We start from the raw sequence: 27,174 nt of genomic DNA, 5'->3' as shown, positions 1-27,174 counted from the left end.
GGCAGGTGGTGGAGTGCCAGGGAACAAACGCCTGCAGCAGCTTGGAGCCCTCTGTATACTCCGTGATACCTGGCCAAGTGAGGACAGTGCGGCAAGGTGAGGCAAGGCGAGGTGAAGGAGTCTCAGAGTGGTTTTGGCGTGAAGTCCTTGAGGATCCTTGTAGGAACCTCGTGTGGTGGTGAGCAGACCTTCTTTGCAGAAACCTAGATGTTTGGCCACGGGGACTTGTGCACTGAGACTATACCCTCACCTTCTTGGCTCTTCCAGGGGCACCGCAGATCCGATGCCATGACCCTTAGCTCCATTTGCAGCCCCGTGGGTTGGCTCTGGCCGCTCCTGACTGCTGAAGTGATTGCGATCGTTGGCTGCCCCGCGGTGGAGCCTGCGACTTTGAACGTGCAGCCTTTGAGCAGGTGCGTGGATTGATGATGACTCCCATAAATGTACTGCTTGGAAATCTGAACACAATGAATGGGTCTCAGGTTTCTCCGAGGTCATGTCACTGACGGGCCCAGGGTGCGAAAATACAAGGCGCCAGGGCAAGGTACCCAGTTGCCGCAAGGGTTTGCCCTGCCAGTTTGGGCATCGGAATATCTCCAATGCCAATAGCTTTCTGTGTGATCCAAGGGCATCGCCTGTGACTCGATAAGGTTCCTGGTGGAAACCTTGTGGCGGTACACGGAACTTCTTTGCAGAAACCTAGATGTTTGGCCACGGGGACTTGTGCACCGAGACTACACCCTCACATTCTGGGCTCTTACTGGGGCACCCGAGCTCCGATGCCCTGAGACTTGGGTGCACTTCCTGCCACGTGGCTCGAGTCTGGCCGCTCCCTACTGCTGAGAGGATTGAGCTCGCTGGCAGTCCGCCATGGAGGCTGCGACTTTGCACGTCCAGCCTTTGAGCAGGTGCGTGGATCGGTGATGACTCCCATAAATGCATTCCTTGGAAATCTAAACAAAATGAATGAGCAATGCCTAGCGTCTTCTCATCCTAACTGAGGTCCAGCACGTGGCTCCCAAAGGAAAGGTAGGGAGAGGTCCATGTCGCATGTGCTACTGTGGGCATGCGCAGCAACATTGTTCAAGTTGAGGGTGGCGGACTTCTCGTGCGGAAAGAGCCAAGTGGAAAGGAGCCTGTGATGTCCATCCACGTGGGAAATCTAAGGACAACTTGACATCTCTGGGCACCTGAGTCTAGCCAGGACTGCCATCCCCTGCCGCGGTCAGCGTGCGGGTGCGAAAGGAAGCGTGAGCCACTGGTGCTCCTCTGGCCTGCCATTGAGATCTACGGGCCACCCTCGAGCCCAGGTCGTTGCCTTGTTCCTGCAAGGAAACAGAAGTCTCTGCACTCAGGGTCAGAGAAGGAGTCCTGGCCAGGCCAGGCTTCTTTGTCATGTTCAGCTTGGAGATGGGATGCAGTTTAGGTTTGCCCTGATGGTCGGGGGAAATCAAATGGGCCACTGTCCCTGGGATTTGGGCGACGCTGATGGCTCCTCCTTGGGTTGTGTCCTGCTTGTGTGTTGTGTGTGGAGAGGTTGGAAAATGCCTTAGGCAAATCCAGGGGATATCAAGCTACTTAGGTGAGGGGTGGCTCTGGCACCTTACCGTGAGACGTTTGGATCCTGGTGGAGAGAGGAAGGCAAGGCGAGCGGGAAATACACGTGAGAGTGTTGGCTAAGCCCACAGGTTCACTGTTGGGTGGATAGATGGTCGGTGGACCTAGGGTTCCCGGAACTCTTTTGGGATATCGACAGGAGCATCTGGAGGCCTATGTAGGGAAGGAATACAGGTGCACATTCGTGGACCATCCCACCATTTTCCTCTCTTTTGACAATGTGCTTCACGGTGGGTCCTTGTTCCAGCGAATGGTTGCCTTCACGGCACAGTATGGGGTCTTCTCACTGGGACCGATTTGGAGGTGTTGGGATCTTTTGTCCCTGTGTGGCCTCATTGGCCCTATGTTGAAGATGTGAAGGTGTTCCTTAGGATATGCCAGTGTCATTGCTATACCCATTCCGCATAGCATTCCCTGAGGTTTGGAGCTCTTCCCGGAGGTCATTGGGCCCAACCATGCAGAAAGAAGGGAGTCGGCTGCCAAGCAAAGGCTACAGGTTTAAGGGCTGGAGTGAATGTGTGCTGCAGGGGTCATTTTGTCCTGCCACCCTCTGGTGCTGCGAGCCTGTGATCTCCAGCGTGCATGGCTTCAAGCCAGAGAAGTCATGCCGGTTCAAGGGTCCAGGATGTTGGATGCGTTCTCTCATTGCACGGCTGTGGGTGACACGTTGGTTCTGGAGGACCTGGGTCTCACGGTTTCTCCAAGGTCTTGTCATTGAAGAGAAGAGTGCGGCTGTGCAAGGTGCTACGATAAGTTACCCATTGGCTGCAAGGGTTTGCCCCACCACTTTGGGCATTGGAATGGCTCCCATGCCATTAGCTTTGGTTGTGGTCCTAGGGAAGTTCCTCTGACTTGGCAGGAGACCAGGAAGTATGCTTGCTGTTGAGTCTCCCTTGATCAGTCCAGGGGTTACTCAGGTGCCCTTTGTCACGGGTCCCTACGAGCCGCTTTTGATGGAGGGCGTCATATTCGGCCAAGGGCCCTTCCCTTGTGGAAGATCTCTCCCCTTGAGGGCATGTCCACTGTGTGGAAGCATGAGTGCCAAGGGGGTGTTTGTTCCCCTAGAGGGCACTGGCTCTTAGGCTGAGGGGGCCCAGTTTTCCTAAGGGTGTCTCAGAGGATCAGGAAGACATCCTTTTGCTGTGATGGAGGGCAGAGTGCTCAGGGGAGGGATTGCAAGGCCCGAGACCAGGGGGTTGTTGGTCGGCGGCGCTCTTTGTCCTGATGGCCGCACGCTCTGAAGGCGTCTGTGTCACCATCCTTTCACGTTTGGCTGCCGACACATAGCAAGATGGACAGCAAATGAAATGTTGAGGAGAGATAGAGCACACATCGCTGGGTGGTATCGCCCTTTCCCTCGGTGCGCCCGTGCACCCTCCTCAAGCATGCGTGTGTTCTCTCACCCCGAGCCAGGTGGAATGCCAGGGAAGGAAAGCAAGCAGCAGCCTGGGGCCATCCGTATAAGCCCTGATACCCGTTGAAGTGAGGACGGTGTGGCAAGGCGAGGCCAGGCGAAGGAGCCTCGGAGGGGTGTTGTCGTGCATTCCATGAGGATCCTGCTTCAACCCTTGTTGCGGTAAGCGGCACTTCTTTGCTAAACCTAAAGGTTTGGCAACGGGTACTTGTGCACCGTGGCTACACCCTCACCTTCTGGTCTTTTCTTGGGGAACACGAGCTTCGATGCCCTGGGAACTGGCTGCATTTCCTGCCCTGTGGCTTGGCTCTGGCCGCTTCTGTACGCTGATATGATTCAGCTCGCTGTCCGTCCCCTGGTGGAATCTGCAACTTGCCATGTCCAACGTTTGAGCATGTGCTTGGATCGATGATGACTCCCACAAATGCATTCCTTGGAAATCTGAACAAAATGAGTGAGACATCCCTACCGTCTCCTCGTTGGAACTGAGGTCCAGCACGTGGCTCCCAAAAGGAAAGCAGGCAGAGGTTCACGTTGCATTTGCTGCCGTGGGTGTCCACAGCCACGTTGTTCAAGTTGAGGGTTGTGGTCATCTCATGGGGAGAAGAACCATTGGGAAAGCAGCCTGGGATGCCAATCCAGGTGGGAAGGCTTGGGACACTGTGCCGTCTCTGGGTTCCTTCGTCTAGCCAGGATTGCAACCGTCCCCTGCCACGGTTCAGCAAGCAGGGAGGAGAGGAAGCATGAGCCATTGATGGTCCTGTCGCCTGCACTTGAGTTCTACAGGCCGCCCCCACCTGCTGGTCATTGCCTTGTGGCCTCAAAGAAACAGAAGTCTGTATGCTCAGGGTCAGAACAGGATTGCAGGCCTAGGGCAGGCTTCTTTGTCATGTTCTGCTTGGGAGACCAGATGCAGTTTAGGTTTCTCCTGATGAGGGGAGAAATGAAATGGGCCACTGTTCCCGGACGTTTGGCCAATCTGATGGCTCATCCTCGAGTTGTGTCCTGCTTGTGTGTGCTGTGTGAAGGGGCTGGAAAATGCCTTAGTCAAGCTTGGTCACGGCAAGCTTCTTTGGTGAGGGGTGGCTCTGGCATCTTGCCGTGACGCGTTGGGATGCCGGTGGAGAGAGAGTAAGGCAAGAGGAGCGAAAGAGACCTGTGAGATGGCTGGCTAAGCCCACAGGTTTACTAGTGGATGGATAGATCGACGGTGGCCATGGGGTTCCCGGAACACGTTTGGGATTACCTCAGGAACGTTTGGAGGCAAGTGAAGGGAGGGAATACGGGAGCACATTTGTGGACTGTCCCGCCGTTTTCCTCTCCTTGGTCCATTTGCTTCCTGGCGGATCCTTGTGCCAGCGAATGGTTGCCCTCGTGGCACAGTATGGTGTCTTCTCGTGGTGGCCGATTTGTAGGCCGTGGGGTGTTATGCCCTGTCTGGCCACGTTCCCCCTGTGTTGAAGACGTGAAGGTGTTCCTGAGGACAGCCAAGCATCTTTTCTACACCCGGCCCACATAGCGTTCCCTGAGGATTGGAGCTCTTCCCGGAGGTCATTGGGCACAACCATGTGGAAACAAGGGAATCGGCTGCCAAGGAAAAGCTACAGGTTTCAGGGCAGGAGAGGAGGTGTGGTGTGGGTTTCATTTTTCCCGCCACCGGCTGGTACGTCGAGACTGTGGTAACCGGCGAGCCTGGCCACAGGCCAGACAAGTCATACCGGTTCAAGTGTCTACGCTGTTGGCTGGGTTCTCTCATTGCACAGCTGTGGGTAACAAGTTGCTTGTAGAGGACCTGGGCCTCACGGTTTCTCCAAGGTCACGTCACTGACGGGCCCAGAGTGCGAAAGTGCCAGGCACCACTGCAAGTTACAAAATTGCTGCAAGGGTTTGCCCCACCACGTTGGGCATCGGAATGGTTCCCATGCCATTAGCTTTGTGTGTGGGCCAAGGGTAGGTTGTCAGTCTTGGCAGCAGGCCAGGAAGTATGCCTGCAGGTGAATCTCCCTTGTTCAGTCCAGGGGTTCCTCAGGTCCCCTTTGTCACCGGTCCCTAAGAGCTGCTTTTGATGGAGGTCGTCACATTTGGCCAAGGGCCGTCCCTTGTGGAAGATCTCAGGGACCACATTTCCCCTTGAGGGTGAGTCCATTGTGTGGGAGCGTATGTGCCAGGAGTGGTTTTGTTCCCCAGAGGGCAGTGGCTCTTACGCTGAGTAATCCCAGTTCCCCTGAGGGTGTCTCAGCGGTTCAGGATGACATCCCTATGCTGTGTCGGGGGGAGGTGGCTCAGGCGGGGAAGTTCAAGGCCCATACCAGGGGGTTGATGGATGGCCGTGCTCTTTGTGCTGATGCCCGTGCGCTCTGAAGGCATCTGTGCCACGATGCATTCACGTTTGGCTGTGGACACACAGACGTGATGGGCAGCAAATGAAATGTTGAGGGGAGATATAGCGCACATCGCTGGGCGGTATCACCCTTTCCCTCTGTGCGCCCGTTCACCTTTCTCAAACATCCCTGTGTTCTGTCACCCTGAGGCAGGTGGTGGAGTGCCAGGGAACAAACGCCTGCAGCAGCTTGGAGCCCTCTGTATACTCCGTGATACCTGGCCAAGTGAGGACAGTGCGGCAAGGTGAGGCAAGGCGAGGTGAAGGAGTCTCAGAGTGGTTTTGGCGTGAAGTCCTTGAGGATCCTTGTAGGAACCTCGTGTGGTGGTGAGCAGACCTTCTTTGCAGAAACCTAGATGTTTGGCCACGGGGACTTGTGCACTGAGACTATACCCTCACCTTCTTGGCTCTTCCAGGGGCACCGCAGATCCGATGCCATGACCCTTAGCTCCATTTGCAGCCCCGTGGGTTGGCTCTGGCCGCTCCTGACTGCTGAAGTGATTGCGATCGTTGGCTGCCCCGCGGTGGAGCCTGCGACTTTGAACGTGCAGCCTTTGAGCAGGTGCGTGGATTGATGATGACTCCCATAAATGTACTGCTTGGAAATCTGAACACAATGAATGGGTCTCAGGTTTCTCCGAGGTCATGTCACTGACGGGCCCAGGGTGCGAAAATACAAGGTGCCAGGGCAAGGTACCCAGTTGCCGCAAGGGTTTGCCCTGCCAGTTTGGGCGTCGGAATATCTCCAATGCCAATAGCTTTCTGTGTGATCCAAGGGCATCGCCTGTGACTCGATAAGGTTCCTGGTGGAAACCTTGTGGCGGTACACGGAACTTCTTTGCAGAAACCTAGATGTTTGGCCACGGGGACTTGTGCACCGAGACTACACCCTCACATTCTGGGCTCTTACTGGGGCACCCGAGCTCCGATGCCCTGAGACTTGGGTGCACTTCCTGCCACGTGGCTCGAGTCTGGCCGCTCCCTACTGCTGAGAGGATTGAGCTCGCTGGCAGTCCGCCATGGAGGCTGCGACTTTGCACGTCCAGCCTTTGAGCAGGTGCGTGGATCGGTGATGACTCCCATAAATGCATTCCTTGGAAATCTAAACAAAATGAATGAGCAATGCCTAGCGTCTTCTCATCCTAACTGAGGTCCAGCACGTGGCTCCCAAAGGAAAGGTAGGGAGAGGTCCATGTCGCATGTGCTACTGTGGGCATGCGCAGCAACATTGTTCAAGTTGAGGGTGGCGGACTTCTCGTGCGGAAAGAGCCAAGTGGAAAGGAGCCTGTGATGTCCATCCACGTGGGAAATCTAAGGACAACTTGACATCTCTGGGCACCTGAGTCTAGCCAGGACTGCCATCCCCTGCCGCGGTCAGCGTGCGGGTGCGAAAGGAAGCGTGAGCCACTGGTGCTCCTCTGGCCTGCCATTGAGATCTACGGGCCACCCTCGAGCCCAGGTCGTTGCCTTGTTCCTGCAAGGAAACAGAAGTCTCTGCACTCAGGGTCAGAGAAGGAGTCCTGGCCAGGCCAGGCTTCTTTGTCATGTTCAGCTTGGAGATGGGATGCAGTTTAGGTTTGCCCTGATGGTCGGGGGAAATCAAATGGGCCACTGTCCCTGGGATTTGGGCGACGCTGATGGCTCCTCCTTGGGTTGTGTCCTGCTTGTGTGTTGTGTGTGGAGAGGTTGGAAAATGCCTTAGGCAAATCCAGGGGATATCAAGCTACTTAGGTGAGGGGTGGCTCTGGCACCTTACCGTGAGACGTTTGGATCCTGGTGGAGAGAGGAAGGCAAGGCGAGCGGGAAATACACGTGAGAGTGTTGGCTAAGCCCACAGGTTCACTGTTGGGTGGATAGATGGTCGGTGGACCTAGGGTTCCCGGAACTCTTTTGGGATATCGACAGGAGCATCTGGAGGCCTATGTAGGGAAGGAATACAGGTGCACATTCGTGGACCATCCCACCATTTTCCTCTCTTTTGACAATGTGCTTCACGGTGGGTCCTTGTTCCAGCGAATGGTTGCCTTCACGGCACAGTATGGGGTCTTCTCACTGGGACCGATTTGGAGGTGTTGGGATCTTTTGTCCCTGTGTGGCCTCATTGGCCCTATGTTGAAGATGTGAAGGTGTTCCTTAGGATATGCCAGTGTCATTGCTATACCCATTCCGCATAGCATTCCCTGAGGTTTGGAGCTCTTCCCGGAGGTCATTGGGCCCAACCATGCAGAAAGAAGGGAGTCGGCTGCCAAGCAAAGGCTACAGGTTTAAGGGCTGGAGTGAATGTGTGCTGCAGGGGTCATTTTGTCCTGCCACCCTCTGGTGCTGCGAGCCTGTGATCTCCAGCGTGCATGGCTTCAAGCCAGAGAAGTCATGCCGGTTCAAGGGTCCAGGATGTTGGATGCGTTCTCTCATTGCACGGCTGTGGGTGACACGTTGGTTCTGGAGGACCTGGGTCTCACGGTTTCTCCAAGGTCTTGTCATTGAAGAGAAGAGTGCGGCTGTGCAAGGTGCTACGATAAGTTACCCATTGGCTGCAAGGGTTTGCCCCACCACTTTGGGCATTGGAATGGCTCCCATGCCATTAGCTTTGGTTGTGGTCCTAGGGAAGTTCCTCTGACTTGGCAGGAGACCAGGAAGTATGCTTGCTGTTGAGTCTCCCTTGATCAGTCCAGGGGTTACTCAGGTGCCCTTTGTCACGGGTCCCTACGAGCCGCTTTTGATGGAGGGCGTCATATTCGGCCAAGGGCCCTTCCCTTGTGGAAGATCTCTCCCCTTGAGGGCATGTCCACTGTGTGGAAGCATGAGATGAGTGCCAAGGGGGTGTTTGTTCCCCTAGAGGGCACTGGCTCTTAGGCTGAGGGGGCCCAGTTTTCCTAAGGGTGTCTCAGAGGATCAGGAAGACATCCTTTTGCTGTGATGGAGGGCAGAGTGCTCAGGGGAGGGATTGCAAGGCCCGAGACCAGGGGGTTGTTGGTCGGCGGCGCTCTTTGTCCTGATGGCCGCACGCTCTGAAGGCGTCTGTGTCACCATCCTTTCACGTTTGGCTGCCGACACATAGCAAGATGGACAGCAAATGAAATGTTGAGGAGAGATAGAGCACACATCGCTGGGTGGTATCGCCCTTTCCCTCGGTGCGCCCGTGCACCCTCCTCAAGCATGCGTGTGTTCTCTCACCCCGAGCCAGGTGGAATGCCAGGGAAGGAAAGCAAGCAGCAGCCTGGGGCCATCCGTATAAGCCCTGATACCCGTTGAAGTGAGGACGGTGTGGCAAGGCGAGGCCAGGCGAAGGAGCCTCGGAGGGGTGTTGTCGTGCATTCCATGAGGATCCTGCTTCAACCCTTGTTGCGGTAAGCGGCACTTCTTTGCTAAACCTAAAGGTTTGGCAACGGGTACTTGTGCACCGTGGCTACACCCTCACCTTCTGGTCTTTTCTTGTGGAACACGAGCTTCGATGCCCTGGGAACTGGCTGCATTTCCTGCCCTGTGGCTTGGCTCTGGCCGCTTCTGTACGCTGATATGATTCAGCTCGCTGTCCGTCCCCTGGTGGAATCTGCAACTTGCCATGTCCAACGTTTGAGCATGTGCTTGGATCGATGATGACTCCCACAAATGCATTCCTTGGAAATCTGAACAAAATGAGTGAGACATCCCTACCGTCTCCTCGTTGGAACTGAGGTCCAGCACGTGGCTCCCAAAAGGAAAGCAGGCAGAGGTTCACGTTGCATTTGCTGCCGTGGGTGTCCACAGCCACGTTGTTCAAGTTGAGGGTTGTGGTCATCTCATGGGGAGAAGAACCATTGGGAAAGCAGCCTGGGATGCCAATCCAGGTGGGAAGGCTTGGGACACTGTGCCGTCTCTGGGTTCCTTCGTCTAGCCAGGATTGCAACCGTCCCCTGCCACGGTTCAGCAAGCAGGGAGGAGAGGAAGCATGAGCCATTGATGGTCCTGTCGCCTGCACTTGAGTTCTACAGGCCGCCCCCACCTGCTGGTCATTGCCTTGTGGCCTCAAAGAAACAGAAGTCTGTATGCTCAGGGTCAGAACAGGATTGCAGGCCTAGGGCAGGCTTCTTTGTCATGTTCTGCTTGGGAGACCAGATGCAGTTTAGGTTTCTCCTGATGAGGGGAGAAATGAAATGGGCCACTGTTCCCGGACGTTTGGCCAATCTGATGGCTCATCCTCGAGTTGTGTCCTGCTTGTGTGTGCTGTGTGAAGGGGCTGGAAAATGCCTTAGTCAAGCTTGGTCACGGCAAGCTTCTTTGGTGAGGGGTGGCTCTGGCATCTTGCCGTGACGCGTTGGGATGCCGGTGGAGAGAGAGTAAGGCAAGAGGAGCGAAAGAGACCTGTGAGATGGCTGGCTAAGCCCACAGGTTTACTAGTGGATGGATAGATCGACGGTGGCCATGGGGTTCCCGGAACACGTTTGGGATTACCTCAGGAACGTTTGGAGGCAAGTGAAGGGAGGGAATACGGGAGCACATTTGTGGACTGTCCCGCCGTTTTCCTCTCCTTGGTCCATTTGCTTCCTGGCGGATCCTTGTGCCAGCGAATGGTTGCCCTCGTGGCACAGTATGGTGTCTTCTCGTGGTGGCCGATTTGTAGGCCGTGGGGTGTTATGCCCTGTCTGGCCACGTTCCCCCTGTGTTGAAGACGTGAAGGTGTTCCTGAGGACAGCCAAGCATCTTTTCTACACCCGGCCCACATAGCGTTCCCTGAGGATTGGAGCTCTTCCCGGAGGTCATTGGGCACAACCATGTGGAAACAAGGGAATCGGCTGCCAAGGAAAAGCTACAGGTTTCAGGGCAGGAGAGGAGGTGTGGTGTGGGTTTCATTTTTCCCGCCACCGGCTGGTGCGTCGAGACTGTGGTAACCGGCGAGCCTGGCCACAGGCCAGACAAGTCATACCGGTTCAAGTGTCTACGCTGTTGGCTGGGTTCTCTCATTGCACAGCTGTGGGTAACAAGTTGCTTGTAGAGGACCTGGGCCTCACGGTTTCTCCAAGGTCACGTCACTGACGGGCCCAGAGTGCGAAAGTGCCAGGCACCACTGCAAGTTACAAAATTGCTGCAAGGGTTTGCCCCACCACGTTGGGCATCGGAATGGTTCCCATGCCATTAGCTTTGTGTGTGGGCCAAGGGTAGGTTGTCAGTCTTGGCAGCAGGCCAGGAAGTATGCCTGCAGGTGAATCTCCCTTGTTCAGTCCAGGGGTTCCTCAGGTCCCCTTTGTCACCGGTCCCTAAGAGCTGCTTTTGATGGAGGTCGTCACATTTGGCCAAGGGCCGTCCCTTGTGGAAGATCTCAGGGACCACATTTCCCCTTGAGGGTGAGTCCATTGTGTGGGAGCGTATGTGCCAGGAGTGGTTTTGTTCCCCAGAGGGCAGTGGCTCTTACGCTGAGTAATCCCAGTTCCCCTGAGGGTGTCTCAGCGGTTCAGGATGACATCCCTATGCTGTGTCGGGGGGAGGTGGCTCAGGCGGGGAAGTTCAAGGCCCATACCAGGGGGTTGATGGATGGCCGTGCTCTTTGTGCTGATGCCCGTGCGCTCTGAAGGCATCTGTGCCACGATGCATTCACGTTTGGCTGTGGACACACAGACGTGATGGGCAGCAAATGAAATGTTGAGGGGAGATATAGCGCACATCGCTGGGCGGTATCACCCTTTCCCTCTGTGCGCCCGTTCACCTTTCTCAAACATCCCTGTGTTCTGTCACCCTGAGGCAGGTGGTGGAGTGCCAGGGAACAAACGCCTGCAGCAGCTTGGAGCCCTCTGTATACTCCGTGATACCTGGCCAAGTGAGGACAGTGCGGCAAGGTGAGGCAAGGCGAGGTGAAGGAGTCTCAGAGTGGTTTTGGCGTGAAGTCCTTGAGGATCCTTGTAGGAACCTCGTGTGGTGGTGAGCAGACCTTCTTTGCAGAAACCTAGATGTTTGGCCACGGGGACTTGTGCACTGAGACTATACCCTCACCTTCTTGGCTCTTCCAGGGGCACCGCAGATCCGATGCCATGACCCTTAGCTCCATTTGCAGCCCCGTGGGTTGGCTCTGGCCGCTCCTGACTGCTGAAGTGATTGCGATCGTTGGCTGCCCCGCGGTGGAGCCTGCGACTTTGAACGTGCAGCCTTTGAGCAGGTGCGTGGATTGATGATGACTCCCATAAATGTACTGCTTGGAAATCTGAACACAATGAATGGGTCTCAGGTTTCTCCGAGGTCATGTCACTGACGGGCCCAGGGTGCGAAAATACAAGGTGCCAGGGCAAGGTACCCAGTTGCCGCAAGGGTTTGCCCTGCCAGTTTGGGCATCGGAATATCTCCAATGCCAATAGCTTTCTGTGTGATCCAAGGGCATCGCCTGTGACTCGATAAGGTTCCTGGTGGAAACCTTGTGGCGGTACACGGAACTTCTTTGCAGAAACCTAGATGTTTGGCCACGGGGACTTGTGCACCGAGACTACACCCTCACATTCTGGGCTCTTACTGGGGCACCCGAGCTCCGATGCCCTGAGACTTGGGTGCACTTCCTGCCACGTGGCTCGAGTCTGGCCGCTCCCTACTGCTGAGAGGATTGAGCTCGCTGGCAGTCCGCCATGGAGGCTGCGACTTTGCACGTCCAGCCTTTGAGCAGGTGCGTGGATCGGTGATGACTCCCATAAATGCATTCCTTGGAAATCTAAACAAAATGAATGAGCAATGCCTAGCGTCTTCTCATCCTAACTGAGGTCCAGCACGTGGCTCCCAAAGGAAAGGTAGGGAGAGGTCCATGTCGCATGTGCTACTGTGGGCATGCGCAGCAACATTGTTCAAGTTGAGGGTGGCGGACTTCTCGTGCGGAAAGAGCCAAGTGGAAAGGAGCCTGTGATGTCCATCCACGTGGGAAATCTAAGGACAACTTGACATCTCTGGGCACCTGAGTCTAGCCAGGACTGCCATCCCCTGCCGCGGTCAGCGTGCGGGTGCGAAAGGAAGCGTGAGCCACTGGTGCTCCTCTGGCCTGCCATTGAGATCTACGGGCCACCCTCGAGCCCAGGTCGTTGCCTTGTTCCTGCAAGGAAACAGAAGTCTCTGCACTCAGGGTCAGAGAAGGAGTCCTGGCCAGGCCAGGCTTCTTTGTCATGTTCAGCTTGGAGATGGGATGCAGTTTAGGTTTGCCCTGATGGTCGGGGGAAATCAAATGGGCCACTGTCCCTGGGATTTGGGCGACGCTGATGGCTCCTCCTTGGGTTGTGTCCTGCTTGTGTGTTGTGTGTGGAGAGGTTGGAAAATGCCTTAGGCAAATCCAGGGGATATCAAGCTACTTAGGTGAGGGGTGGCTCTGGCACCTTACCGTGAGACGTTTGGATCCTGGTGGAGAGAGGAAGGCAAGGCGAGCGGGAAATACACGTGAGAGTGTTGGCTAAGCCCACAGGTTCACTGTTGGGTGGATAGATGGTCGGTGGACCTAGGGTTCCCGGAACTCTTTTGGGATATCGACAGGAGCATCTGGAGGCCTATGTAGGGAAGGAATACAGGTGCACATTCGTGGACCATCCCACCATTTTCCTCTCTTTTGACAATGTGCTTCACGGTGGGTCCTTGTTCCAGCGAATGGTTGCCTTCACGGCACAGTATGGGGTCTTCTCACTGGGACCGATTTGGAGGTGTTGGGATCTTTTGTCCCTGTGTGGCCTCATTGGCCCTATGTTGAAGATGTGAAGGTGTTCCTTAGGATATGCCAGTGTCATTGCTATACCCATTCCGCATAGCATTCCCTGAGGTTTGGAGCTCTTCCCGGAGGTCATTGGGCCCAACCATGCAGAAAGAAGGGAGTCGGCTGCCAAGCAAAGGCTACAGGTTTAAGGGCTGGAGTGAATGTGTGCTGCAGGGGTCATTTTGTCCTGCCACCCTCTGGTGCTGCGAGCCTGTGATCTCCAGCGTGCATGGCTTCAAGCCAGAGAAGTCATGCCGGTTCAAGGGTCCAGGATGTTGGATGCGTTCTCTCATTGCACGGCTGTGGGTGACACGTTGGTTCTGGAGGACCTGGGTCTCACGGTTTCTCCAAGGTCTTGTCATTGAAGAGAAGAGTGCGGCTGTGCAAGGTGCTACGATAAGTTACCCATTGGCTGCAAGGGTTTGCCCCACCACTTTGGGCATTGGAATGGCTCCCATGCCATTAGCTTTGGTTGTGGTCCTAGGGAAGTTCCTCTGACTTGGCAGGAGACCAGGAAGTATGCTTGCTGTTGAGTCTCCCTTGATCAGTCCAGGGGTTACTCAGGTGCCCTTTGTCACGGGTCCCTACGAGCCGCTTTTGATGGAGGGCGTCATATTCGGCCAAGGGCCCTTCCCTTGTGGAAGATCTCTCCCCTTGAGGGCATGTCCACTGTGTGGAAGCATGAGTGCCAAGGGGGTGTTTGTTCCCCTAGAGGGCACTGGCTCTTAGGCTGAGGGGGCCCAGTTTTCCTAAGGGTGTCTCAGAGGATCAGGAAGACATCCTTTTGCTGTGATGGAGGGCAGAGTGCTCAGGGGAGGGATTGCAAGGCCCGAGACCAGGGGGTTGTTGGTCGGCGGCGCTCTTTGTCCTGATGGCCGCACGCTCTGAAGGCGTCTGTGTCACCATCCTTTCACGTTTGGCTGCCGACACATAGCAAGATGGACAGCAAATGAAATGTTGAGGAGAGATAGAGCACACATCGCTGGGTGGTATCGCCCTTTCCCTCGGTGCGCCCGTGCACCCTCCTCAAGCATGCGTGTGTTCTCTCACCCCGAGCCAGGTGGAATGCCAGGGAAGGAAAGCAAGCAGCAGCCTGGGGCCATCCGTATAAGCCCTGATACCCGTTGAAGTGAGGACGGTGTGGCAAGGCGAGGCCAGGCGAAGGAGCCTCGGAGGGGTGTTGTCGTGCATTCCATGAGGATCCTGCTTCAACCCTTGTTGCGGTAAGCGGCACTTCTTTGCTAAACCTAAAGGTTTGGCAACGGGTACTTGTGCACCGTGGCTACACCCTCACCTTCTGGTCTTTTCTTGTGGAACACGAGCTTCGATGCCCTGGGAACTGGCTGCATTTCCTGCACTGTGGCTTGGCTCTGGCCGCTTCTGTACGCTGATATGATTCAGCTCGCTGTCCGTCCCCTGGTGGAATCTGCAACTTGCCATGTCCAACGTTTGAGCATGTGCTTGGATCGATGATGACTCCCACAAATGCATTCCTTGGAAATCTGAACAAAATGAGTGAGACATCCCTACCGTCTCCTCGTTGGAACTGAGGTCCAGCACGTGGCTCCCAAAAGGAAAGCAGGCAGAGGTTCACGTTGCATTTGCTGCCGTGGGTGTCCACAGCCACGTTGTTCAAGTTGAGGGTTGTGGTCATCTCATGGGGAGAAGAACCATTGGGAAAGCAGCCTGGGATGCCAATCCAGGTGGGAAGGCTTGGGACACTGTGCCGTCTCTGGGTTCCTTCGTCTAGCCAGGATTGCAACCGTCCCCTGCCACGGTTCAGCAAGCAGGGAGGAGAGGAAGCATGAGCCATTGATGGTCCTGTCGCCTGCACTTGAGTTCTACAGGCCGCCCCCACCTGCTGGTCATTGCCTTGTGGCCTCAAAGAAACAGAAGTCTGTATGCTCAGGGTCAGAACAGGATTGCAGGCCTAGGGCAGGCTTCTTTGTCATGTTCTGCTTGGGAGACCAGATGCAGTTTAGGTTTCTCCTGATGAGGGGAGAAATGAAATGGGCCACTGTTCCCGGACGTTTGGCCAATCTGATGGCTCATCCTCGAGTTGTGTCCTGCTTGTGTGTGCTGTGTGAAGGGGCTGGAAAATGCCTTAGTCAAGCTTGGTCACGGCAAGCTTCTTTGGTGAGGGGTGGCTCTGGCATCTTGCCGTGACGCGTTGGGATGCCGGTGGAGAGAGAGTAAGGCAAGAGGAGCGAAAGAGACCTGTGAGATGGCTGGCTAAGCCCACAGGTTTACTAGTGGATGGATAGATCGACGGTGGCCATGGGGTTCCCGGAACACGTTTGGGATTACCTCAGGAACGTTTGGAGGCAAGTGAAGGGAGGGAATACGGGAGCACATTTGTGGACTGTCCCGCCGTTTTCCTCTCCTTGGTCCATTTGCTTCCTGGCGGATCCTTGTGCCAGCGAATGGTTGCCCTCGTGGCACAGTATGGTGTCTTCTCGTGGTGGCCGATTTGTAGGCCGTGGGGTGTTATGCCCTGTCTGGCCACGTTCCCCCTGTGTTGAAGACGTGAAGGTGTTCCTGAGGACAGCCAAGCATCTTTTCTACACCCGGCCCACATAGCGTTCCCTGAGGATTGGAGCTCTTCCCGGAGGTCATTGGGCACAACCATGTGGAAACAAGGGAATCGGCTGCCAAGGAAAAGCTACAGGTTTCAGGGCAGGAGAGGAGGTGTGGTGTGGGTTTCATTTTTCCCGCCACCGGCTGGTACGTCGAGACTGTGGTAACCGGCGAGCCTGGCCACAGGCCAGACAAGTCATACCGGTTCAAGTGTCTACGCTGTTGGCTGGGTTCTCTCATTGCACAGCTGTGGGTAACAAGTTGCTTGTAGAGGACCTGGGCCTCACGGTTTCTCCAAGGTCACGTCACTGACGGGCCCAGAGTGCGAAAGTGCCAGGCACCACTGCAAGTTACAAAATTGCTGCAAGGGTTTGCCCCACCACGTTGGGCATCGGAATGGTTCCCATGCCATTAGCTTTGTGTGTGGGCCAAGGGTAGGTTGTCAGTCTTGGCAGCAGGCCAGGAAGTATGCCTGCAGGTGAATCTCCCTTGTTCAGTCCAGGGGTTCCTCAGGTCCCCTTTGTCACCGGTCCCTAAGAGCTGCTTTTGATGGAGGTCGTCACATTTGGCCAAGGGCCGTCCCTTGTGGAAGATCTCAGGGACCACATTTCCCCTTGAGGGTGAGTCCATTGTGTGGGAGCGTATGTGCCAGGAGTGGTTTTGTTCCCCAGAGGGCAGTGGCTCTTACGCTGAGTAATCCCAGTTCCCCTGAGGGTGTCTCAGCGGTTCAGGATGACATCCCTATGCTGTGTCGGGGGGAGGTGGCTCAGGCGGGGAAGTTCAAGGCCCATACCAGGGGGTTGATGGATGGCCGTGCTCTTTGTGCTGATGCCCGTGCGCTCTGAAGGCATCTGTGCCACGATGCATTCACGTTTGGCTGTGGACACACAGACGTGATGGGCAGCAAATGAAATGTTGAGGGGAGATATAGCGCACATCGCTGGGCGGTATCACCCTTTCCCTCTGTGCGCCCGTTCACCTTTCTCAAACATCCCTGTGTTCTGTCACCCTGAGGCAGGTGGTGGAGTGCCAGGGAACAAACGCCTGCAGCAGCTTGGAGCCCTCTGTATACTCCGTGATACCTGGCCAAGTGAGGACAGTGCGGCAAGGTGAGGCAAGGCGAGGTGAAGGAGTCTCAGAGTGGTTTTGGCGTGAAGTCCTTGAGGATCCTTGTAGGAACCTCGTGTGGTGGTGAGCAGACCTTCTTTGCAGAAACCTAGATGTTTGGCCACGGGGACTTGTGCACTGAGACTATACCCTCACCTTCTTGGCTCTTCCAGGGGCACCGCAGATCCGATGCCATGACCCTTAGCTCCATTTGCAGCCCCGTGGGTTGGCTCTGGCCGCTCCTGACTGCTGAAGTGATTGCGATCGTTGGCTGCCCCGCGGTGGAGCCTGCGACTTTGAACGTGCAGCCTTTGAGCAGGTGCGTGGATTGATGATGACTCCCATAAATGTACTGCTTGGAAATCTGAACACAATGAATGGGTCTCAGGTTTCTCCGAGGTCATGTCACTGACGGGCCCAGGGTGCGAAAATACAAGGTGCCAGGGCAAGGTACCCAGTTGCCGCAAGGGTTTGCCCTGCCAGTTTGGGCATCGGAATATCTCCAATGCCAATAGCTTTCTGTGTGATCCAAGGGCATCGCCTGTGACTCGATAAGGTTCCTGGTGGAAACCTTGTGGCGGTACACGGAACTTCTTTGCAGAAACCTAGATGTTTGGCCACGGGGACTTGTGCACCGAGACTACACCCTCACATTCTGGGCTCTTACTGGGGCACCCGAGCTCCGATGCCCTGAGACTTGGGTGCACTTCCTGCCACGTGGCTCGAGTCTGGCTGCTCCCTACTGCTGAGAGGATTGAGCTCGCTGGCAGTCCGCCATGGAGGCTGCGACTTTGCACGTCCAGCCTTTGAGCAGGTGCGTGGATCGGTGATGACTCCCATAAATGCATTCCTTGGAAATCTAAACAAAATGAATGAGCAATGCCTAGCGTCTTCTCATCCTAACTGAGGTCCAGCACGTGGCTCCCAAAGGAAAGGTAGGGAGAGGTCCATGTCGCATGTGCTACTGTGGGCATGCGCAGCAACATTGTTCAAGTTGAGGGTGGCGGACTTCTCGTGCGGAAAGAGCCAAGTGGAAAGGAGCCTGTGATGTCCATCCACGTGGGAAATCTAAGGACAACTTGACATCTCTGGGCACCTGAGTCTAGCCAGGACTGCCATCCCCTGCCGCGGTCAGCGTGCGGGTGCGAAAGGAAGCGTGAGCCACTGGTGCTCCTCTGGCCTGCCATTGAGATCTACGGGCCACCCTCGAGCCCAGGTCGTTGCCTTGTTCCTGCAAGGAAACAGAAGTCTCTGCACTCAGGGTCAGAGAAGGAGTCCTGGCCAGGCCAGGCTTCTTTGTCATGTTCAGCTTGGAGATGGGATGCAGTTTAGGTTTGCCCTGATGGTCGGGGGAAATCAAATGGGCCACTGTCCCTGGGATTTGGGCGACGCTGATGGCTCCTCCTTGGGTTGTGTCCTGCTTGTGTGTTGTGTGTGGAGAGGTTGGAAAATGCCTTAGGCAAATCCAGGGGATATCAAGCTACTTAGGTGAGGGGTGGCTCTGGCACCTTACCGTGAGACGTTTGGATCCTGGTGGAGAGAGGAAGGCAAGGCGAGCGGGAAATACACGTGAGAGTGTTGGCTAAGCCCACAGGTTCACTGTTGGGTGGATAGATGGTCGGTGGACCTAGGGTTCCCGGAACTCTTTTGGGATATCGACAGGAGCATCTGGAGGCCTATGTAGGGAAGGAATACAGGTGCACATTCGTGGACCATCCCACCATTTTCCTCTCTTTTGACAATGTGCTTCACGGTGGGTCCTTGTTCCAGCGAATGGTTGCCTTCACGGCACAGTATGGGGTCTTCTCACTGGGACCGATTTGGAGGTGTTGGGATCTTTTGTCCCTGTGTGGCCTCATTGGCCCTATGTTGAAGATGTGAAGGTGTTCCTTAGGATATGCCAGTGTCATTGCTATACCCATTCCGCATAGCATTCCCTGAGGTTTGGAGCTCTTCCCGGAGGTCATTGGGCCCAACCATGCAGAAAGAAGGGAGTCGGCTGCCAAGCAAAGGCTACAGGTTTAAGGGCTGGAGTGAATGTGTGCTGCAGGGGTCATTTTGTCCTGCCACCCTCTGGTGCTGCGAGCCTGTGATCTCCAGCGTGCATGGCTTCAAGCCAGAGAAGTCATGCCGGTTCAAGGGTCCAGGATGTTGGATGCGTTCTCTCATTGCACGGCTGTGGGTGACACGTTGGTTCTGGAGGACCTGGGTCTCACGGTTTCTCCAAGGTCTTGTCATTGAAGAGAAGAGTGCGGCTGTGCAAGGTGCTACGATAAGTTACCCATTGGCTGCAAGGGTTTGCCCCACCACTTTGGGCATTGGAATGGCTCCCATGCCATTAGCTTTGGTTGTGGTCCTAGGGAAGTTCCTCTGACTTGGCAGGAGACCAGGAAGTATGCTTGCTGTTGAGTCTCCCTTGATCAGTCCAGGGGTTACTCAGGTGCCCTTTGTCACGGGTCCCTACGAGCCGCTTTTGATGGAGGGCGTCATATTCGGCCAAGGGCCCTTCCCTTGTGGAAGATCTCTCCCCTTGAGGGCATGTCCACTGTGTGGAAGCATGAGATGAGTGCCAAGGGGGTGTTTGTTCCCCTAGAGGGCACTGGCTCTTAGGCTGAGGGGGCCCAGTTTTCCTAAGGGTGTCTCAGAGGATCAGGAAGACATCCTTTTGCTGTGATGGAGGGCAGAGTGCTCAGGGGAGGGATTGCAAGGCCCGAGACCAGGGGGTTGTTGGTCGGCGGCGCTCTTTGTCCTGATGGCCGCACGCTCTGAAGGCGTCTGTGTCACCATCCTTTCACGTTTGGCTGCCGACACATAGCAAGATGGACAGCAAATGAAATGTTGAGGAGAGATAGAGCACACATCGCTGGGTGGTATCGCCCTTTCCCTCGGTGCGCCCGTGCACCCTCCTCAAGCATGCGTGTGTTCTCTCACCCCGAGCCAGGTGGAATGCCAGGGAAGGAAAGCAAGCAGCAGCCTGGGGCCATCCGTATAAGCCCTGATACCCGTTGAAGTGAGGACGGTGTGGCAAGGCGAGGCCAGGCGAAGGAGCCTCGGAGGGGTGTTGTCGTGCATTCCATGAGGATCCTGCTTCAACCCTTGTTGCGGTAAGCGGCACTTCTTTGCTAAACCTAAAGGTTTGGCAACGGGTACTTGTGCACCGTGGCTACACCCTCACCTTCTGGTCTTTTCTTGTGGAACACGAGCTTCGATGCCCTGGGAACTGGCTGCATTTCCTGCCCTGTGGCTTGGCTCTGGCCGCTTCTGTACGCTGATATGATTCAGCTCGCTGTCCGTCCCCTGGTGGAATCTGCAACTTGCCATGTCCAACGTTTGAGCATGTGCTTGGATCGATGATGACTCCCACAAATGCATTCCTTGGAAATCTGAACAAAATGAGTGAGACATCCCTACCGTCTCCTCGTTGGAACTGAGGTCCAGCACGTGGCTCCCAAAAGGAAAGCAGGCAGAGGTTCACGTTGCATTTGCTGCCGTGGGTGTCCACAGCCACGTTGTTCAAGTTGAGGGTTGTGGTCATCTCATGGGGAGAAGAACCATTGGGAAAGCAGCCTGGGATGCCAATCCAGGTGGGAAGGCTTGGGACACTGTGCCGTCTCTGGGTTCCTTCGTCTAGCCAGGATTGCAACCGTCCCCTGCCACGGTTCAGCAAGCAGGGAGGAGAGGAAGCATGAGCCATTGATGGTCCTGTCGCCTGCACTTGAGTTCTACAGGCCGCCCCCACCTGCTGGTCATTGCCTTGTGGCCTCAAAGAAACAGAAGTCTGTATGCTCAGGGTCAGAACAGGATTGCAGGCCTAGGGCAGGCTTCTTTGTCATGTTCTGCTTGGGAGACCAGATGCAGTTTAGGTTTCTCCTGATGAGGGGAGAAATGAAATGGGCCACTGTTCCCGGACGTTTGGCCAATCTGATGGCTCATCCTCGAGTTGTGTCCTGCTTGTGTGTGCTGTGTGAAGGGGCTGGAAAATGCCTTAGTCAAGCTTGGTCACGGCAAGCTTCTTTGGTGAGGGGTGGCTCTGGCATCTTGCCGTGACACGTTGGGATGCCGGTGGAGAGAGAGTAAGGCAAGAGGAGCGAAAGAGACCTGTGAGATGGCTGGCTAAGCCCACAGGTTTACTAGTGGATGGATAGATCGACGGTGGCCATGGGGTTCCCGGAACACGTTTGGGATTACCTCAGGAACGTTTGGAGGCAAGTGAAGGGAGGGAATACGGGAGCACATTTGTGGACTGTCCCGCCGTTTTCCTCTCCTTGGTCCATTTGCTTCCTGGCGGATCCTTGTGCCAGCGAATGGTTGCCCTCGTGGCACAGTATGGTGTCTTCTCGTGGTGGCCGATTTGTAGGCCGTGGGGTGTTATGCCCTGTCTGGCCACGTTCCCCCTGTGTTGAAGACGTGAAGGTGTTCCTGAGGACAGCCAAGCATCTTTTCTACACCCGGCCCACATAGCGTTCCCTGAGGATTGGAGCTCTTCCCGGAGGTCATTGGGCACAACCATGTGGAAACAAGGGAATCGGCTGCCAAGGAAAAGCTACAGGTTTCAGGGCAGGAGAGGAGGTGTGGTGTGGGTTTCATTTTTCCCGCCACCGGCTGGTGCGTCGAGACTGTGGTAACCGGCGAGCCTGGCCACAGGCCAGACAAGTCATACCGGTTCAAGTGTCTACGCTGTTGGCTGGGTTCTCTCATTGCACAGCTGTGGGTAACAAGTTGCTTGTAGAGGACCTGGGCCTCACGGTTTCTCCAAGGTCACGTCACTGACGGGCCCAGAGTGCGAAAGTGCCAGGCACCACTGCAAGTTACAAAATTGCTGCAAGGGTTTGCCCCACCACGTTGGGCATCGGAATGGTTCCCATGCCATTAGCTTTGTGTGTGGGCCAAGGGTAGGTTGTCAGTCTTGGCAGCAGGCCAGGAAGTATGCCTGCAGGTGAATCTCCCTTGTTCAGTCCAGGGGTTCCTCAGGTCCCCTTTGTCACCGGTCCCTAAGAGCTGCTTTTGATGGAGGTCGTCACATTTGGCCAAGGGCCGTCCCTTGTGGAAGATCTCAGGGACCACATTTCCCCTTGAGGGTGAGTCCATTGTGTGGGAGCGTATGTGCCAGGAGTGGTTTTGTTCCCCAGAGGGCAGTGGCTCTTACGCTGAGTAATCCCAGTTCCCCTGAGGGTGTCTCAGCGGTTCAGGATGACATCCCTATGCTGTGTCGGGGGGAGGTGGCTCAGGCGGGGAAGTTCAAGGCCCATACCAGGGGGTTGATGGATGGCCGTGCTCTTTGTGCTGATGCCCGTGCGCTCTGAAGGCATCTGTGCCACGATGCATTCACGTTTGGCTGTGGACACACAGACGTGATGGGCAGCAAATGAAATGTTGAGGGGAGATATAGCGCACATCGCTGGGCGGTATCACCCTTTCCCTCTGTGCGCCCGTTCACCTTTCTCAAACATCCCTGTGTTCTGTCACCCTGAGGCAGGTGGTGGAGTGCCAGGGAACAAACGCCTGCAGCAGCTTGGAGCCCTCTGTATACTCCGTGATACCTGGCCAAGTGAGGACAGTGCGGCAAGGTGAGGCAAGGCGAGGTGAAGGAGTCTCAGAGTGGTTTTGGCGTGAAGTCCTTGAGGATCCTTGTAGGAACCTCGTGTGGTGGTGAGCAGACCTTCTTTGCAGAAACCTAGATGTTTGGCCACGGGGACTTGTGCACTGAGACTATACCCTCACCTTCTTGGCTCTTCCAGGGGCACCGCAGATCCGATGCCATGACCCTTAGCTCCATTTGCAGCCCCGTGGGTTGGCTCTGGCCGCTCCTGACTGCTGAAGTGATTGCGATCGTTGGCTGCCCCGCGGTGGAGCCTGCGACTTTGAACGTGCAGCCTTTGAGCAGGTGCGTGGATTGATGATGACTCCCATAAATGTACTGCTTGGAAATCTGAACACAATGAATGGGTCTCAGGTTTCTCCGAGGTCATGTCACTGACGGGCCCAGGGTGCGAAAATACAAGGTGCCAGGGCAAGGTACCCAGTTGCCGCAAGGGTTTGCCCTGCCAGTTTGGGCATCGGAATATCTCCAATGCCAATAGCTTTCTGTGTGATCCAAGGGCATCGCCTGTGACTCGATAAGGTTCCTGGTGGAAACCTTGTGGCGGTACACGGAACTTCTTTGCAGAAACCTAGATGTTTGGCCACGGGGACTTGTGCACCGAGACTACACCCTCACATTCTGGGCTCTTACTGGGGCACCCGAGCTCCGATGCCCTGAGACTTGGGTGCACTTCCTGCCACGTGGCTCGAGTCTGGCCGCTCCCTACTGCTGAGAGGATTGAGCTCGCTGGCAGTCCGCCATGGAGGCTGCGACTTTGCACGTCCAGCCTTTGAGCAGGTGCGTGGATCGGTGATGACTCCCATAAATGCATTCCTTGGAAATCTAAACAAAATGAATGAGCAATGCCTAGCGTCTTCTCATCCTAACTGAGGTCCAGCACGTGGCTCCCAAAGGAAAGGTAGGGAGAGGTCCATGTCGCATGTGCTACTGTGGGCATGCGCAGCAACATTGTTCAAGTTGAGGGTGGCGGACTTCTCGTGCGGAAAGAGCCAAGTGGAAAGGAGCCTGTGATGTCCATCCACGTGGGAAATCTAAGGACAACTTGACATCTCTGGGCACCTGAGTCTAGCCAGGACTGCCATCCCCTGCCGCGGTCAGCGTGCGGGTGCGAAAGGAAGCGTGAGCCACTGGTGCTCCTCTGGCCTGCCATTGAGATCTACGGGCCACCCTCGAGCCCAGGTCGTTGCCTTGTTCCTGCAAGGAAACAGAAGTCTCTGCACTCAGGGTCAGAGAAGGAGTCCTGGCCAGGCCAGGCTTCTTTGTCATGTTCAGCTTGGAGATGGGATGCAGTTTAGGTTTGCCCTGATGGTCGGGGGAAATCAAATGGGCCACTGTCCCTGGGATTTGGGCGACGCTGATGGCTCCTCCTTGGGTTGTGTCCTGCTTGTGTGTTGTGTGTGGAGAGGTTGGAAAATGCCTTAGGCAAATCCAGGGGATATCAAGCTACTTAGGTGAGGGGTGGCTCTGGCACCTTACCGTGAGACGTTTGGATCCTGGTGGAGAGAGGAAGGCAAGGCGAGCGGGAAATACACGTGAGAGTGTTGGCTAAGCCCACAGGTTCACTGTTGGGTGGATAGATGGTCGGTGGACCTAGGGTTCCCGGAACTCTTTTGGGATATCGACAGGAGCATCTGGAGGCCTATGTAGGGAAGGAATACAGGTGCACATTCGTGGACCATCCCACCATTTTCCTCTCTTTTGACAATGTGCTTCACGGTGGGTCCTTGTTCCAGCGAATGGTTGCCTTCACGGCACAGTATGGGGTCTTCTCACTGGGACCGATTTGGAGGTGTTGGGATCTTTTGTCCCTGTGTGGCCTCATTGGCCCTATGTTGAAGATGTGAAGGTGTTCCTTAGGATATGCCAGTGTCATTGCTATACCCATTCCGCATAGCATTCCCTGAGGTTTGGAGCTCTTCCCGGAGGTCATTGGGCCCAACCATGCAGAAAGAAGGGAGTCGGCTGCCAAGCAAAGGCTACAGGTTTAAGGGCTGGAGTGAATGTGTGCTGCAGGGGTCATTTTGTCCTGCCACCCTCTGGTGCTGCGAGCCTGTGATCTCCAGCGTGCATGGCTTCAAGCCAGAGAAGTCATGCCGGTTCAAGGGTCCAGGATGTTGGATGCGTTCTCTCATTGCACGGCTGTGGGTGACACGTTGGTTCTGGAGGACCTGGGTCTCACGGTTTCTCCAAGGTCTTGTCATTGAAGAGAAGAGTGCGGCTGTGCAAGGTGCTACGATAAGTTACCCATTGGCTGCAAGGGTTTGCCCCACCACTTTGGGCATTGGAATGGCTCCCATGCCATTAGCTTTGGTTGTGGTCCTAGGGAAGTTCCTCTGACTTGGCAGGAGACCAGGAAGTATGCTTGCTGTTGAGTCTCCCTTGATCAGTCCAGGGGTTACTCAGGTGCCCTTTGTCACGGGTCCCTACGAGCCGCTTTTGATGGAGGGCGTCATATTCGGCCAAGGGCCCTTCCCTTGTGGAAGATCTCTCCCCTTGAGGGCATGTCCACTGTGTGGAAGCATGAGTGCCAAGGGGGTGTTTGTTCCCCTAGAGGGCACTGGCTCTTAGGCTGAGGGGGCCCAGTTTTCCTAAGGGTGTCTCAGAGGATCAGGAAGACATCCTTTTGCTGTGATGGAGGGCAGAGTGCTCAGGGGAGGGATTGCAAGGCCCGAGACCAGGGGGTTGTTGGTCGGCGGCGCTCTTTGTCCTGATGGCCGCACGCTCTGAAGGCGTCTGTGTCACCATCCTTTCACGTTTGGCTGCCGACACATAGCAAGATGGACAGCAAATGAAATGTTGAGGAGAGATAGAGCACACATCGCTGGGTGGTATCGCCCTTTCCCTCGGTGCGCCCGTGCACCCTCCTCAAGCATGCGTGTGTTCTCTCACCCCGAGCCAGGTGGAATGCCAGGGAAGGAAAGCAAGCAGCAGCCTGGGGCCATCCGTATAAGCCCTGATACCCGTTGAAGTGAGGACGGTGTGGCAAGGCGAGGCCAGGCGAAGGAGCCTCGGAGGGGTGTTGTCGTGCATTCCATGAGGATCCTGCTTCAACCCTTGTTGCGGTAAGCGGCACTTCTTTGCTAAACCTAAAGGTTTGGCAACGGGTACTTGTGCACCGTGGCTACACCCTCACCTTCTGGTCTTTTCTTGTGGAACACGAGCTTCGATGCCCTGGGAACTGGCTGCATTTCCTGCCCTGTGGCTTGGCTCTGGCCGCTTCTGTACGCTGATATGATTCAGCTCGCTGTCCGTCCCCTGGTGGAATCTGCAACTTGCCATGTCCAACGTTTGAGCATGTGCTTGGATCGATGATGACTCCCACAAATGCATTCCTTGGAAATCTGAACAAAATGAGTGAGACATCCCTACCGTCTCCTCGTTGGAACTGAGGTCCAGCACGTGGCTCCCAAAAGGAAAGCAGGCAGAGGTTCACGTTGCATTTGCTGCCGTGGGTGTCCACAGCCACGTTGTTCAAGTTGAGGGTTGTGGTCATCTCATGGGGAGAAGAACCATTGGGAAAGCAGCCTGGGATGCCAATCCAGGTGGGAAGGCTTGGGACACTGTGCCGTCTCTGGGTTCCTTCGTCTAGCCAGGATTGCAACCGTCCCCTGCCACGGTTCAGCAAGCAGGGAGGAGAGGAAGCATGAGCCATTGATGGTCCTGTCGCCTGCACTTGAGTTCTACAGGCCGCCCCCACCTGCTGGTCATTGCCTTGTGGCCTCAAAGAAACAGAAGTCTGTATGCTCAGGGTCAGAACAGGATTGCAGGCCTAGGGCAGGCTTCTTTGTCATGTTCTGCTTGGGAGACCAGATGCAGTTTAGGTTTCTCCTGATGAGGGGAGAAATGAAATGGGCCACTGTTCCCGGACGTTTGGCCAATCTGATGGCTCATCCTCGAGTTGTGTCCTGCTTGTGTGTGCTGTGTGAAGGGGCTGGAAAATGCCTTAGTCAAGCTTGGTCACGGCAAGCTTCTTTGGTGAGGGGTGGCTCTGGCATCTTGCCGTGACGCGTTGGGATGCCGGTGGAGAGAGAGTAAGGCAAGAGGAGCGAAAGAGACCTGTGAGATGGCTGGCTAAGCCCACAGGTTTACTAGTGGATGGATAGATCGACGGTGGCCATGGGGTTCCCGGAACACGTTTGGGATTACCTCAGGAACGTTTGGAGGCAAGTGAAGGGAGGGAATACGGGAGCACATTTGTGGACTGTCCCGCCGTTTTCCTCTCCTTGGTCCATTTGCTTCCTGGCGGATCCTTGTGCCAGCGAATGGTTGCCCTCGTGGCACAGTATGGTGTCTTCTCGTGGTGGCCGATTTGTAGGCCGTGGGGTGTTATGCCCTGTCTGGCCACGTTCCCCCTGTGTTGAAGACGTGAAGGTGTTCCTGAGGACAGCCAAGCATCTTTTCTACACCCGGCCCACATAGCGTTCCCTGAGGATTGGAGCTCTTCCCGGAGGTCATTGGGCACAACCATGTGGAAACAAGGGAATCGGCTGCCAAGGAAAAGCTACAGGTTTCAGGGCAGGAGAGGAGGTGTGGTGTGGGTTTCATTTTTCCCGCCACCGGCTGGTGCGTCGAGACTGTGGTAACCGGCGAGCCTGGCCACAGGCCAGACAAGTCATACCGGTTCAAGTGTCTACGCTGTTGGCTGGGTTCTCTCATTGCACAGCTGTGGGTAACAAGTTGCTTGTAGAGGACCTGGGCCTCACGGTTTCTCCAAGGTCACGTCACTGACGGGCCCAGAGTGCGAAAGTGCCAGGCACCACTGCAAGTTACAAAATTGCTGCAAGGGTTTGCCC

At 55.6% G+C, this 27,174-nt stretch overlaps 15 non-coding genes across 15 annotated transcripts; all 15 read left to right on the top strand.

Annotated features, from left to right (window-relative positions):
• The first annotated feature begins 419 nt into the window (after nt 1-419).
• LOC133085960 (small nucleolar RNA SNORD116) lies at nt 420-513 on the top strand. Its single transcript, XR_009699757.1, has one exon. It is a non-coding gene; the product is annotated as a small nucleolar RNA SNORD116 (small nucleolar RNA).
• A 401-nt stretch (nt 514-914) lies between these two features.
• LOC133086544 (small nucleolar RNA SNORD116) lies at nt 915-1,006 on the top strand. The gene has a single exon (XR_009700296.1). It is a non-coding gene; the product is annotated as a small nucleolar RNA SNORD116 (small nucleolar RNA).
• A 2,427-nt stretch (nt 1,007-3,433) lies between these two features.
• On the top strand, nt 3,434-3,525 carry LOC133086174 (small nucleolar RNA SNORD116). The gene has a single exon (XR_009699940.1). It is a non-coding gene; the product is annotated as a small nucleolar RNA SNORD116 (small nucleolar RNA).
• A 2,454-nt stretch (nt 3,526-5,979) lies between these two features.
• Nucleotides 5,980-6,073, top strand: LOC133085959 (small nucleolar RNA SNORD116). The gene has a single exon (XR_009699756.1). It is a non-coding gene; the product is annotated as a small nucleolar RNA SNORD116 (small nucleolar RNA).
• A 401-nt stretch (nt 6,074-6,474) lies between these two features.
• LOC133086543 (small nucleolar RNA SNORD116) lies at nt 6,475-6,566 on the top strand. The gene has a single exon (XR_009700295.1). It is a non-coding gene; the product is annotated as a small nucleolar RNA SNORD116 (small nucleolar RNA).
• Nucleotides 6,567-8,998: 2,432 nt separating this feature from the next.
• LOC133086173 (small nucleolar RNA SNORD116) lies at nt 8,999-9,090 on the top strand. Its single transcript, XR_009699939.1, has one exon. It is a non-coding gene; the product is annotated as a small nucleolar RNA SNORD116 (small nucleolar RNA).
• Nucleotides 9,091-11,544: 2,454 nt separating this feature from the next.
• On the top strand, nt 11,545-11,638 carry LOC133085958 (small nucleolar RNA SNORD116). Its single transcript, XR_009699755.1, has one exon. It is a non-coding gene; the product is annotated as a small nucleolar RNA SNORD116 (small nucleolar RNA).
• A 401-nt stretch (nt 11,639-12,039) lies between these two features.
• LOC133086542 (small nucleolar RNA SNORD116) lies at nt 12,040-12,131 on the top strand. Its single transcript, XR_009700294.1, has one exon. It is a non-coding gene; the product is annotated as a small nucleolar RNA SNORD116 (small nucleolar RNA).
• Nucleotides 12,132-14,558: 2,427 nt separating this feature from the next.
• On the top strand, nt 14,559-14,650 carry LOC133086172 (small nucleolar RNA SNORD116). The gene has a single exon (XR_009699938.1). It is a non-coding gene; the product is annotated as a small nucleolar RNA SNORD116 (small nucleolar RNA).
• Nucleotides 14,651-17,104: 2,454 nt separating this feature from the next.
• On the top strand, nt 17,105-17,198 carry LOC133085956 (small nucleolar RNA SNORD116). The gene has a single exon (XR_009699753.1). It is a non-coding gene; the product is annotated as a small nucleolar RNA SNORD116 (small nucleolar RNA).
• Nucleotides 17,199-17,599: 401 nt separating this feature from the next.
• Nucleotides 17,600-17,691, top strand: LOC133086541 (small nucleolar RNA SNORD116). Its single transcript, XR_009700293.1, has one exon. It is a non-coding gene; the product is annotated as a small nucleolar RNA SNORD116 (small nucleolar RNA).
• A 2,432-nt stretch (nt 17,692-20,123) lies between these two features.
• Nucleotides 20,124-20,215, top strand: LOC133086171 (small nucleolar RNA SNORD116). Its single transcript, XR_009699937.1, has one exon. It is a non-coding gene; the product is annotated as a small nucleolar RNA SNORD116 (small nucleolar RNA).
• A 2,454-nt stretch (nt 20,216-22,669) lies between these two features.
• LOC133085955 (small nucleolar RNA SNORD116) lies at nt 22,670-22,763 on the top strand. Its single transcript, XR_009699752.1, has one exon. It is a non-coding gene; the product is annotated as a small nucleolar RNA SNORD116 (small nucleolar RNA).
• Nucleotides 22,764-23,164: 401 nt separating this feature from the next.
• Nucleotides 23,165-23,256, top strand: LOC133086540 (small nucleolar RNA SNORD116). The gene has a single exon (XR_009700292.1). It is a non-coding gene; the product is annotated as a small nucleolar RNA SNORD116 (small nucleolar RNA).
• Nucleotides 23,257-25,683: 2,427 nt separating this feature from the next.
• Nucleotides 25,684-25,775, top strand: LOC133086170 (small nucleolar RNA SNORD116). Its single transcript, XR_009699936.1, has one exon. It is a non-coding gene; the product is annotated as a small nucleolar RNA SNORD116 (small nucleolar RNA).
• The last annotated feature ends 1,399 nt before the right edge of the window (nt 25,776-27,174 follow it).

The sequence above is a fragment of the Eubalaena glacialis genome, chromosome 2, assembly GCF_028564815.1.
Source record: "Eubalaena glacialis isolate mEubGla1 chromosome 2, mEubGla1.1.hap2.+ XY, whole genome shotgun sequence".
NCBI classification, from domain to species: domain Eukaryota; kingdom Metazoa; phylum Chordata; class Mammalia; order Artiodactyla; family Balaenidae; genus Eubalaena; species Eubalaena glacialis.
Note: the sequence above shows the minus strand (reverse complement) of the source record. Positions and strands in the feature narration are given on the sequence as shown.